Source organism: Amblyomma mixtum, chromosome 5 (genome assembly GCF_055824585.1).
Source record: "Amblyomma mixtum isolate Tamu chromosome 5, ASM5582458v1, whole genome shotgun sequence".
NCBI classification, from domain to species: Eukaryota; Metazoa; Arthropoda; class Arachnida; order Ixodida; family Ixodidae; genus Amblyomma; species Amblyomma mixtum.
The window spans coordinates 16,810,821-16,822,642 of NC_143016.1; the positions used below are offsets into that span (position 1 = coordinate 16,810,821).

At 46.9% G+C, this 11,822-nt stretch overlaps 1 long non-coding RNA gene across 1 annotated transcript; it reads left to right on the forward strand.

The window, feature by feature from the left end:
* Positions 1-98: 98 nt before the first annotated feature.
* LOC149341388 (uncharacterized) lies at positions 99-2,705 on the forward strand. Its single transcript, XR_016282927.1, has 2 exons — positions 99-1,431; positions 2,417-2,705. It is a non-coding gene; the product is annotated as an uncharacterized LOC149341388 (long non-coding RNA).
* Positions 2,706-11,822: the final 9,117 nt, after the last annotated feature.

The window sequence follows — 11,822 nt, forward strand, 5'->3', positions numbered from 1 at the left end:
GAAGGAGACAATGGGACTCTACCGTTGAGAGATCGGAATCATGTGCTCTGGAGGGTAGGAGATGACTATGGTGGCAGTGGATATATACTTAAGGCGGCGGTACCACGCTAGCGGCGGTCAGCAGCCGTTTTTCGTCATGTTTGTGTGAGCGGTGTGGCTCATCCGTTTGCGCTAGAGAAATGATATTGAGCGCATTGTAAAGATAATTGTATCTTCTTTGCGATGGTATGTGTCGCTAAAAGCTATTCACGTTAGTATGATAGCAGTGAGCAAAAGAGCGAGGGGCATAAAACGATATTTTTGCTCGACTTGCCTGCGTTGGATTTGCTGTTGACGAAAACTACTGCTCCGAAAAGAAAACTGCTTCTGCAGCTTTTAGATTAAGTGTGACTCGAGGACCTTACAGGCAATTTATTGAGTTATATTGGGTGGTTATTTAGAACTGGCGCCATAAAAAAGTGTGAAATTTAAAAGAATGGCGCATTAATAACTCCTAGTCCAGTTCATAAATCACAAACATATTTAGCAGGATTGTAGATAGTACCCATGTTGTTAATTCTTGAAAATTTCATTGAGCTACATGTCATAATTTTTTAGTTTTCATTGTTCAAAGTTGGTCGTAACCTAGAAACTGCGCTTTTTTGATCTGAGTTTTAGAAGCAAGTAAACGTCGTATAGGGAACAAATTTTGCACGCGAAATATTTAGGAAATATTCAAGGATCTGCTCAAGGCCGAATTTCGCTATGACAAACAGAACGGTATTACTGCGCCATTCAATTGCGCTATTTTTTGGTGCGCCGTAACCTCCGCAAAATACATCCAGCGCGAAAGATCACTGTTATATTCCAGGCTTTTTTGACAGGAACTGAAGTCGCTGGTCTTAAACTACCAGTGATGTAAATTTGGGTATGATAAACGACTCATGTTAGCTCGCACTCGCCCCGTTTGTTGGTCGACGGGGCTGCTGCATTTGAATCTCGCGGGCGTTTTGACTCAACAATGGAGTTCCGCCGGTCAACGACAGTGGCGCTGTCAAACATTTTGAAGCAAGACGTACGAGACAGTAACTATTGGGGTTTACTGAAACGTGTGCGCAGCGCCTCCCCTGTGTGTGTGACGCCCGCAACTCTCGCCGCGGTACTCTGTACCGGTACGGACGACTGACTACGCTGAAGCCTGTCCTGCCTTTCGGTCGCTTCTTCGGCTGCTCCGCAGGCTGTCATCGGCGTATCGTGCTGTTTTGCTTGTTGGTGTTTTTTTTTACTGTGCTTTTGTATTTATGTGCAGCGCCGTTTTTTATCACGTTATCTTGCCAGTTTTTTTTGTGTGTAAAAGTGTCAAATGGGGAATCGGCGGCGATACCTTCAGCGCAAAAGGTCGACGATGACAAAGCTTCGTACGCGCATGGCTGATGTCAGGGCCAAACGCAGGTGAGCCATTCGGACCGCAATTTTGTTATTAGAATCTGCATTGAAGTCCCAACTGTACCTGTGTCGCGTGCGTGAGCTACCTCGTAGTGTGTGTTATCGAGTGCGGTTTTTCATGAACGCGTGTGCAAGATTACCAGTGTCACGGCACTGTGACATTTCGTAAGGCGCCTAGTCGTTTGCTCTTTTGCAACAATATAGTTTTTCTTTCCGCCCTCCTGTTATGGCCTCGTAGGTGAGTATATGTGAGGTAAAATCATTATAGAGGGTATTTTTGCTATAAACTTATCACTTGTTTCATACAAATGCTTGAAAGCTACACAGCCCTCCTTGAGTTGGGTGTTTTCCTTAGCTGAAAAGGCGCTGAAGCACATTTGTGGATGAATGCACTCTAAATATGCTTGTAATTGATTTTCAAATGTAACCGTTGAGATCCCTGCTATATGAAACATGAAACAGTGTGTTTTCATTTCTTTCCGCTTTATATTTTCAAAAATGTGGGGCTTTTATATGTCCGTTGCAACAGCACTGTTGAGTTGTTTCTTTTTCCCAAGTATAGCTTAGTTGGACATGCTGTACTTCTTATGCCTGCTCCTTTCTTCTGTTCTATAGCTGCGTCTTTTCTTTTGCTACTAGCCCGCTTGTGGCGTTCACTTTCCTTGGAAGCACAGTATCAATATACACTTTCAAGGGATATTCAACCTCACAGCTCACATTTTTCTGCTTGTGTGTAATGGATACAGCCTTCTGCTGGTAAGCTTTTTCTTCGTGAACTGCTGGTGACATCAAAACAAGCAGTGTATCATTGTTCCAGCAGCTTTGTATCACCCTGTATGGCGTAAGCAGAATATGTTTCTATCGTGCTCAGCAGGCTTTTATCCTAACATATCTGCTCTCATTGTTACAGTGGCAGCAAATTACTTAGATGTATGTAAGGACTTTTCAGTCCACTTGCTATGTTTATGCACATATTTTCTTTCCTTTTCAGTTACTGCCCTCACATTTTTGTATGACGGGAGGTAAGCATATGTGTTTGTGTGTTACTGAAACACTAAGTCAATGGAAAGTAACTGCAATGGTTGAGCAGTAAAGAACAAGCTAATACCCACTTTTGAGCACTGACATTTCCTGTCACTTCCTGAAAATAGACTCACATATGACATTGGTATGGTCTTGTTTGCTTGCAGGCTGCCACCATGATGTGTGGGGGAGTTGTGCAAGGCATCTGAACGTGCTTAGCAGATGTTGCAATAAAATGGTCCTGTTTTTATAAGGAACTTGCGTTTGTCTTTTGAAAATGCACATCAATGGAAGTGAATGAAGCCTTCTGCTTCTGCCTCTACCAGTGGCGAAGTGCATGTGTGGACAGTGCGATTTCACTAGCATTGTAGTGGCAAAGCATGCCCCCAAAATTATATGTCAATCACACACTGCAAGAAAAAAAGAATGCACGGATAACATTCTTGAAAGGTATATGGGAGCGTAGCTGGTGATATGCATGCGCGCAATGCAGCAAAAACAATGCCAGCATCTCTTGCCATTGTTTGCACTGCATGAAATACCAGTACTTTCCCTCAGCGGTGTGCAAACCACGGATAGCGAAATCGTTAGAAATGCAATCAGTTGTCAGTCTCGGCTACAGGGTATTATGATTCAAAACTAGCTCTTGTAAATGGCGGTTTCCAGAAGAGCTGCTCCACAATAGTACAGCGACATTTGCTGCGCATGGCGCTGCACGATTGCGCGTGTAGTGTCTAGATAGGAGTAGGTGAGTTGCATAAATATGGAAGTCTGCTATGGTGGGCTTGCTGCTCGCACCGCTGGCACTTGCCACGTGCCAGCGCAAGTGCCAATCTGCTCGCGGGTGCTCAAAAGCGGTGGTGTCCCTCATTGTTAGTCATGGCTGGAATTCCGCTCCGGTCAAGAATGGAGAAAATTGTGCTGCGGGCGTGCGGGGCAGCTTGGTGTATGCGAGTGAGAGGGGAGCTTGCGGAGCGGGCGAGCGTAGTGTATGTGAGAGAGAGAGAGCGCGGTCGCCCTCTCCCGAAGTGCGCGCCTCACGTGTCAGGTCGCCGGCAACTTTCGCGGTCCTTCCCACTGGCTGTATCGCCTCGCGTAATGGAAATACAAGCAGGAGGGAAGGTTTTCCCTCTCTCTCTACCCTTTGTTTTCCCCTTCACTGTCATCTCGCTTTCCATTTCCATCCCCCAGCCCCAGCTCAGGTGCTTCTAGACATGATAGCAGATGCCGGCGCTGGCAAGAATCCTTTTACCTTCTTTTTCATTTACAATAAAAGCCACTTACTACTACTACTCAGGATAGTTCCGTGAACACGAGGGGCCGAGAGCTTCTGGTGAAATTTATTGGAAACCGGTATGAAGTCCTTTGGCTGGGTGGTCTGTGGATGACATTGGTGAAAACATTTTGTCTAAGAGCTATTTTTCAGCAGATTTCGAAGCCCTCTCAGCAAAACCATCAAGGACTGTGGGAAGCAGGTTTTACATCGCGAATTGTTTTTTGACCTGGTTTACAAAGCGGGGAACATAATATGACGTTAGTGTCGATCCGTATTCACAAATTAGAAGAAAGACCATAAATATTTTCAAAATGGTGCTCGTCTACCTGATAAACATTTACGACCAGATTTTCATTAGCGTGGTTATGAAAAAACCCTAATTGGAAGGGTCCGGAACTCTACATTTTACCAGATCTGACGAACGCTTCAGCCTCTTGCTCAGGACGGTTCCTAATGCTTGTTTACAAAAAAGCATACAGCAGCAGCATGCTTGCATTGTCTTCGCATTCCGGCCTTGAAATAGCATTTGCCACAGCGGTTGCTTTTGTGTGCATGGTCATGAAACGTGAAAAAAATCTGCCATCATTTACACACACATCTATTTTCCTCAATATTTCATGACATTCTAAGATATTACGGGAGTAGGCATTGCTCTGGCTGAATGTAACTTCTAAGTCAAAATGTTTGCTTGCACATGAATGAGCACATATAGCGATGGCTCTGCAAATAAAGTGTTCCCGCATGCGCGGTAATCTCTTCAGCTTCGCATATCTGTTTAGAGGCACTTTATGTTCGCATAAAGATTGTGTTTATTATTATTAGCGCAAAACGTAACAAAACCCCATTGTATTGGCCTCGAATTTCAAGTTGATTCACTTAGGACACACACTTTCTGTCACTTCCCCATGGAGGTAGTTTTCATTGACAATCTGCTCCACTGAGTGCACGTGATCAATTAGCAATTTTCGCTCCTTCAAGTTGACAGAAAAAAAAATGTTTTCACTATTTTCTGGGACACACATCTTAGGCTCTACATTTTTCTCACCTGAAAAAGAAAAAAAACGCGACTGCGCATACAGATTTGCAGGCAGGCCAACACGTGCAAAGAAAACTAGCTTCCTTCAAGACACACGTCATCAACGCACGTGCTTCTGGTCCGAAGGGCAAAACATGCGCCGTACCGAGAAGGCTCACACTGGGAGAAGAAGGCTGCCAGGCGTTTCGAATCAGGGAACAAAGCTGGTGGGGGAGTGCTCGGCACCTGAAAAACCGGTTCAGAACCGAAATTCGACGATTTTGCCCATCGGGGCACACCTTTTTGACGTCACACTGTTTACATCAGGGAGAGGTCTATTATGAGGCACCGGCCGGATTCACTGGCGCCCGGAGCGCGCTCCTGCCACCCGGCCTAAGTCATTCAGCGCAAGCGTTTCCCCTCTTCTATCCTGTGAGGGCCGGCGAGGCGTCTCGAATCGGGGTAAAAAGGCGGCGAAGGAGCCCTCGGGACCAACAACACCGGCTCAGAACCAAAAGTTGTCAGTTCTGCCAACCGGGCCACAACTTTTTGACGTCACGCTGTTTACAATAGGGAGGGGGTTTCACAGTTCTGCGAAGCTGATGTTTTGCGAAGGCGATTGACATGCGGCCGTTCCAATCCAAGGTTCTTCTGCAGCCAAGGCCAGGCTAGAAAGAGGAGACAGACCTGTGTGCCTCTGCTGCGGGGAGTGGGTACAACTTGTCAGGGCGCACCCGCCCTGGGCGCAGTGGGGTTTATAATAAAAATCTTTAGCGCGGCACCCAACCCTTGCTCTCACCGTCGTGGTGAAGCGGTGCGTTGCGCGTTTCTTTCCAGGAACGACGCTTGCTCCGTCAACAACTGCGGGGGGTGGGGGGAACGTACATTGCCAGTAGCCTTTATGCGCTCGCAGTTACATGCGTGGTCCTGACAGTCAACAGACTCGAGCGACAAGACGCGGTCAGGTTCGCCAGCGTAGCCTTGTAAAGTGCACCGGGGAAGGCGTGTCCACAGATGACTCACCCCTTTCATTTCTGCCTATTGAAGCCAGCACTGCCCGTTACTGCTCTGGAGACCACCTGCACCCACAATTATAAATGCATTTTCGCAGAAAACATTCAAGGGCGTTCAGGCAACCCTGCAAACGCGTTTCTGAAGAACGGCAGATTGGGCTACTTGGAGTTGATACATAGGGATTGAGTGGACAACAGCCCTGCCAGACACTGACACAGAATAAGATGAGACACACAGGAGCCTCCTTGTACGTCGTCTTTTTCTCTGTGAGTGTCTGGTATCGCTGTTGGACCACTAACATAAAACGTGCTCCGCCTGGCGGCCGCTAGGAGGGTACGCTAATCGAAAACTTGGCATAATGCAATACAGTAAGCCGTTAGTACTGGCTCGAGTATCCGAACTGCTGACATGATAGTACCAACACAGCAGCTTTTTTTTTTCTCTGCCTGCTCATGGATACAGCTGCGGACATATAACAAGACGAAAATAGCTACACACACACAAATACGCGAGGCCTTGCGCGAGTGCGTTTGTTGAGTCCATGTGGAGAAAGAAAACAAAGCAGTGTGCAGGGGCGTTATTGTTCATTTCCCCTATCCCCCTAGCTGACAGAGTCCCATTATCTAAAAGCGACCGTCCACCCGGAAAGACGTGTAGTCGATTTTTTTTTTTTTCGGCAGCAGTGAAGAGAAATCAGGGCTGAGAGCCTACACGTTGCGCCGCCGGGGTGGGGGGTCTGTATGCGCTGCAGGAAATCCAGAAATCTGAGTTTACCGTAGGAACTTCGTCCAGCGTACTTGTATACACGTGACGATAAAAAGTTATAATTTCTGAAAATGAAGTGGCATCATGTTTGAGTTGTAACTGCTACATTTTGATAGTTTTCAAACGCAATTTAGTGACTTTTCAAAAATGGTTTACCGTGTATGATCGTACACGGCAAAGATATTTTTGAAACCGTACCATTTTCCGTGTTTGAATGTGTTTGTGCGCGTGCGTGGGGGGATTTATACCCCTGTCACACGGCAACTTTAGTGATACTTTCACGAAGCGCACTCCCCATGAACGAATGGCACTTTCATTGCGTTGTCACATGGCAAAAAGAGGTGCTATTTGGAAATGATGATAGTGACGATGGGTGTTGCAGGTAGTGACGATCGGTGCTGCAGCACATTGTGAAAATTAGTTTGTTTTCGCAAATACTTGCAAAATATGTCATAGCAGATGTAATTGCTTTTCGCGTCTGATCGCATGCTGTTATCTAAGAAAGCATCACGAGCCTGAGATTAGCAATATCTCTGCTACACGGGCGTTTCAAATACCTTCCAACCGAGTGTCATTCGAGTCGGATGTCGCCTTGTGCAGCTGCACGAACTATTCAATGGCATTTGGCTGACATACTATCAAGTCAATGGAGCTCCGCGAAGGCATTCGAGATTTTGGAATGCCTTCGAGTCACGAACACGGCCCGCACTGACGTCGCCATCCCTTCGCTCCGCCAATAACACAGGGCGACTGCACACCAGTACTCCTTTTTACAGCGCTGTATGCAAACAGCTATGTTTGTTCGCGTGAGGTAAAACGAGAGCTACGCTTTTGTTTTATTAATCCTATTTGTGTACCTGTTGTTCCTTTGCTTGTTTATGCAGCGCGACAACTTTGTAGAAACCACCGATGTGATCGCGCGCCTCGGAAACATTCGGTGGCCGGATTGCTGACATCGCGTAGGACCGACGCTTCTAATTGTCCCTGCTTTCTCCGACGTGATATTCAATTTTGAATCGCTTTATCCTGAAGTACGTTCGATGGCGAAATAAAACGTCCTTATTCCTAATCCACAAGCGACGCCGGTGACTGCTGCTGGCTGCCCAAGAGCGCGGCAGTCTGGGTCCGACCAGAGCTTTCCTTTCATTGTATGTGCATCCTGCACTGTGAAAATAGTCGATATTAGGTCACCGTTGTGAAAACTTCATTTGTTGGCCATTTGCATTCCCCAAAACGTGAATTCGCGTTCGACGGTTGCGGAAATTGCACACACGAAACCTGCGGAATCGTTAGACCTATCGCGGAAAGGGGTCGTCGTCACTGGCAGAGCGAGAGTAGCTCTATTCAGGTATGTACATTATATTTAGTTGCTCATTACCAAAAAAAAGTTCGCACTAAGAACCAGAATAAAAATAAAACTTTATTTACAGCGGAGCACGGCTGCTGAGACTACAAACTCGCCGATATCACAAAACGATATCACAAAAGCAGGAACGTTGCCTCGTGTGGCAACAAAATGCAGTTCCAATGAATGGATGGAAATGCTATGCTAAGGCCACAGTAGGGAGAAACCCGACGCGATTGTAATGAGTACTTATTAGCTCTTGCCAGCTATGTCCCGCAGTCTCCAGTGGAAGTTTCGCAGCCAGTGTTTCCTTTTCGTTTTTCGAACCTTGGTGGTGGTAGTAGTTTATTTGACAATAAAAAGTGAACGAAAAGAATGTTGCCGGCTGCGGCCCTAAGCGCTTTCGGGATTTTTGTTATCATACACGGATGCGCGGGCGGAAAAAAAGAAAATCAGCATTACTTGCAACGTATCTCAACGTCACAGACTACCTCTCCGCAGCTACTGACCCAACGACTTGAACGCAATATGTTTGTACCATTCTGATATGCCTTATTCTGCCCATTTTCTCTTATTTACTGTTACCATATCAGCTGTCTCTTAGAATTCTACATAGCACTGGCAGTGTGTGAGTAAAAAATAAAAACACTCGCCATGCTTCGAAATCTCGGGTTGATGTTTCACTGCTGGTGTTTTTCCTGGAATTGCGAAATAAACGTTTGTATGGTGAACGGGAATCAATAGCACACAAGCTACGCGCCACGCGCCTTTTACCGCAGAAAAGGCTGTGACAACACGCATGGCAACAACCCTTTGAAACCAAGAGGTCATCTACTATTCCGCTGCATCCATTTCGACATCATCCATAGTTTTACGAAGGCCATAGCCCATAGATGTCTTGTGGCCCTTTGTTATGGATGCCAGTGGAACCTACGAAGCTTTATTTTGTAATATTGCTTGCCGTGGCTGCCGCTGCTGGTCATCAAAATATTTGTCAGGGTCGTGAGAAAAGAATAACTATAAAACAACGTGTACAACTCTGGAAAAAATGGAAACAAAATATAATTTCTGTAAATGTCACAGATATAGAGACTTCGTGTTCAGGAAAGTAAAAACAGCGCTAAATTCTACACAAAACACACAGAAAGACGGACAGGACGGGCGCTGACTCCAACTGAACACAATGTCACATCAACTAGCCCCGCAAAAGGTCACATACGAAATAGTGCCTCCTAAAAAAGAATCGCCAGGCACCATGGCAGGGCCGCCAAGGGGTGGGTAGGGACGAAAGAAGCAGTACCCGTGTGCCAAACACGTTCGAGCGCGGTCGTCATTGTCATGGCGTTTATCCCCCTCCGTGACTAACCGCCTCCTTCTGCCACAACGCGAGGGAGAGGAGGTCAAGGTAACGCAGAGAGGAGGACCAGACCGTCTCGAAGGAGCGCTTTTTCGCTTCCACGGACAAGTGGAGCCGCCCTGGTGGTTCAACTAACGTCTTGTCCAAGATGGCCGCCGTGGTACCCCCGCGCAGACAACACTAAAATGTGGCAGGCTGCCGCGGTGGCTCAGTGGTCATTCGCTCAGGCGAATAGCTAGAGGCCCATGTACTGTGCGATGTAAGTGCTCGTTAAAGAACTCCAGGTGGTAGAAATTATCGAATTTTCTATTCGGTGTGCGCTAAAGAAAACTAAAAAAAATGTTTTCCACTGGAATTGTGTGCACTGCGAGGACAGTGGTAACAACTGTACGTCAGATTCTGAACCGCAAGGGTACTGTTAGGCTACAAGGCACTCTATTTTATTCCATCTCTCCGCTCCACCCTGCGTAACTTGTCTTCTTAAGCTGAAAAAGCTCTTCTTGGGGCTGACACAGCTTCTGCACTCCTTATTGTGCGCCAAAGCCTCTCTACTCCCTCGGGACGCGCCGATGTGATCGAATATTCCGAAACGTAATCCCTGGCCGTGGCCACCTTTCTGCTCTTTTTCTTCGCTGCTCCCGGCCAAGTTTGGGGCTTGCAATCAGGTGCATAATGCAGTTAGCGCCTGTCACGCACACACGCGCACTGGCCCTTCTCTCGCCCTTATTTCCATTCTCCTTCTCCTCGCTCCTCACGCTGTGCATGCACTGGCCGGGAAGAAAAATAAGAGGCGGAGGGGTTTGTATGCGGACCAGTCAAAAGTACAGGCAAAAGCAAGGCCGAGCCAAGATGGATGGCCTCGGAGCCCTCACCTTCCTATCTTCAACGCCACGTGAACGTGACAGATGTTTCCCGCAGACCGCCGGGACGCGACTGCTGTTCCTGCTATTCTGCGCGTCTTTGAGCGAATGCTCTTAGCTGGCGCGATCGGTTTTCGGGTACCGCGAAGCAGTGCTGGGGACAGGCCGCAGCGGCAACTCTGGGTTTCCCACTGCCGCTGCTTGCATAAGCTAAAGTTACGTTTGCAAGACAACTTTAGAGTTTCTTCTATAGAGCTCTGAAAAGGAGCAGTCAAGCCACCTGCACCTACAAAGAGTTGGACAACTTAGTATAGAGCGCACGCCCTTTATGGTTTGGTTTATTGAGGTTTAACGTCCCAAAGCGACCGAGGCTATGAGAGACGCCGTAGTGAAGGGCTCCGGAAATTTCGACCACCTTGGGTTCTTTAACGTGCACTGACATCGCACAGCACACGGGTCTCCAGAATTTCGCCTTCAAGAAATTCAGCCGCCGCGGCCGGGATCGAACCCGCGTTTTTCGGGTCAGCAGCCGAGCGCCGTAACCACTGAGCCACCACGGCGTATTTGTTTCATGTGGGCGGAAAGACCCCTTTTGTTGCTATCACAAACACGTTATATAGCTTCCGTACTGTAAGGAATTACTGTAGCACCAGTGCTGTTCGCGTAAATGCAGTGTAGCACTTTCACTTCTGCGCTAGGTTTCTTCCTGTGTGAAATTAATGCCCAGGTCTCGGCAGCAATGTCCGCTCATGGTGTCTGCACACGTAGATCAAAGAGGAAACTTTGTTAAAGGGGCGCAGACATTGAGTTTTGGGGTGTCCGTTTTCAGAGCGCGGCTCTTAAGCGGCTCTTAACGTCGGCGTCGCCTACAAGCACTGGTTGTTTCTGTGAACAGCCGCTGGGTTCGGTGACGTCACAATAATTGGGGCAAGTGCACCTTGATGTCACTCGGTGTGGGTTTATATGCCGAGCGGCTCCTTGGAAAACATTCAAAATCATATTAAATTATGTTCCGCTCAACACCTGCGACTGAAAGTTGCTAGAAGACATCTCCTTAAGCCCATGAAACAAATCATATCGTTTTTTTTTTTTGGCGTTCGGTATTTTGTGTCCTAACCCTTTAAGAAAGTAATGGAGTCTCATATGTGTGCCAATAACACCAGTCGTGATTCAATGAGCTCACGAAACAGTAAACCTGAGATGGGCAATGATCTCGGTCGGGTCGTCTTTCAGCACAACTTCCAGGACGATAAACTGCACTTTTTTTTTTAGTTTGAAACCTTGATTTAAAAAAAAAAATACGCAGTCCAGTTAAAAACGGGATTGGCCTTTATAGCTTAAATTCTGCCCAGGAAGAAGATAAAAATCATGCGCGCGCCAAGAGCACAAAAGCTTTTCGAACCGCATTAGTGAAGATCTCGTCGGCATGGCTATCTGCAAATGCTCTGTACAGAAGTGCCTTTTTCGGGCTGTTGATAGACTTCCCCTAAGAAACACACATGAATGTAATAGCTGTTGAAACAAATTAAACCAATTGAAACATTCAATTAAACAAATTGAAACATTCAATTAAACAAATTGAAACAAATTTTTTTCAGAACTGAAGGCGTAGCAGACTAAGCAGTAATCGGCGTGTGGTTCTTCGAGTGCACTTAGTTCGCCATGGCACGAGTTATCGAAGTTTGTAGACGGAGCGCACTGAGTGCCCATCGCCACGATTTGCCTGCGCGTTAATGAACGCG